We start from the raw sequence: 1,240 nt of genomic DNA on the forward strand, positions 1-1,240 counted from the left end.
GAAGTCTAATACTTTTAGGTTAGTAGTCACTTGACCTTATTATAAATAGGTAGTATATGCAGTAGGATATCATGTAAATTGTGAGGAAAAATGTTGAGAGTAGTAACCTCAAGTTACTAGGAGATTGATAACCTAAAGTTATCAAGAGAGTAATAGCTTAAGCTATTAATCTATTACATTTGTACCCAAATTTCTGCCATTATTAATCAAAGTCTCAAGCTTTTATCTCTTAATTAGTTTTTTAATAGAAAAGTACTAAGTCAGAAGTTCAGTCTATTACAGAGCTTCTCTGTTATTTGGGTTAGACTTTTTGAGTTGTTTGAAAAGGGCCTCCCAAAAATGGTTTATGGCAGTCACCAGTGGCGACTAATTCATGATCAAGTGTCATCTGTTGTCAGGATTTTTTTATACGTATCTAACTTGTTTTATATATTATGTTGCAAGCCTTTTGGTCATAACCCTTCTAGTTTTATGAAATTCACATTTTCTAGTTTTGAGCATCTTTGCTTGTGTTTCTTTTCATACCTAGTTTTAAATTCCATAGTGTGATCTTTCTAGCACACCTCAAGGTGATGCTAATGCCCAGTGGGAAGTTGGGATACCCCAGTCTTTAGAAGAAAACATGAAGAATTACTCCTTGTTTGTTGATGTGACAAAAAATTAATGGGAAGGAACAAGCTCTTTATCCTAGATTCCTAGAGTCAGAGATATTGTATGTTACGTCTCTTGTTGCAAAGTATGTTACCTTTGAGCCTTTGAGGCCAAGTATGTTACCCTGTTACATCTCTTGTTGCAAAGTACCTTGAGGTCAAGTATGTTGCATCTCTTGTTGCTTTATCAACAAAACTAAGCACTTAAACCTTCGATGCAGGCTGTGTACTGTCGTTTGATGATGTAAAGCTTATAGGGTCTGACTGAATGGATTGCTAAGAGAACAAGTTTAAGCAGAATATTGGATTTTAGCACTATGGCTGTTTACATACAGACCTTGAAAGCTCCTTATACATTGTGTTCAATGGTTGCTCGGCTTCACCTGACGTCGTGCACTGATATGCCTTGAATACATGATCAAATGCTTAAAAATACAGTTATACATAACACTATGTGGATGCATACAGCCCATGGATACCATATTGCAGTTAGATAACCGAAAGCGTCCCTGTAAAGCCCTGTACTTCGTAAATTAGTGTAGCTACTGTAACTTATGGCACTGTTTGGGCAAGGATTAGAGTGTTTTGGA

At 36.1% G+C, this 1,240-nt stretch overlaps 1 protein-coding gene across 1 annotated transcript in view; it reads left to right on the forward strand.

Annotated features, from left to right (window-relative positions):
• LOC145615090 (28 kDa ribonucleoprotein, chloroplastic-like) overlaps window positions 1-1,240 on the forward strand; it is a 4,648-nt gene extending 3,408 nt beyond the window's left edge. Inside the window, exon 5 of the mRNA XM_081670165.1 lies at window positions 872-1,240. The gene's annotated coding sequence lies outside the window, so the exon portion shown is untranslated. The remainder of the gene's footprint in view (window positions 1-871) is intronic.

This window comes from Chenopodium album, chromosome 25, assembly GCF_948465745.1.
Source record: "Chenopodium album chromosome 25, dcCheAlbu1.1, whole genome shotgun sequence".
Lineage (NCBI taxonomy): Eukaryota > Viridiplantae > Streptophyta > Magnoliopsida > Caryophyllales > Amaranthaceae > Chenopodium > Chenopodium album.